This window comes from Topomyia yanbarensis, chromosome 2 (genome assembly GCF_030247195.1).
Source record: "Topomyia yanbarensis strain Yona2022 chromosome 2, ASM3024719v1, whole genome shotgun sequence".
Taxonomy (NCBI): domain Eukaryota; kingdom Metazoa; phylum Arthropoda; class Insecta; order Diptera; family Culicidae; genus Topomyia; species Topomyia yanbarensis.
Window position 1 is genome coordinate 110,740,409 of NC_080671.1, and position 377 is coordinate 110,740,785.

Below are 377 nucleotides of genomic sequence, written 5' to 3' on the forward strand. Positions count from 1 at the left end.
TGGGTGCCTATGACTACTGGGAAAAATCCAATGCCTAAACCTGAAAACGACACATCATTATTACCATTTTCTTCCCATAAGTCAAAATAACTCATACAATCCCAGCGATTCAGTTTGAAACGATTCGTTGATTAACAATCTAATAAAAATATTCATATTGATATTTCAAACGAATCGTCTGTCTCATTCCCGACCCATAAAAGCCAGTTTAACGGGCTCGTATCCCAAAAGTTTGTCCCGGTACTCCATCGTGTATGAAAGATTTCCACGTGTCGAGCGTTATGCGAACTACTGTATAAAGCCGATGTAACATCAATTAAGCGGTTTATATAATTAATTGAAAATAATTAAAGGTTAGAATGATGATACCGCAAGTG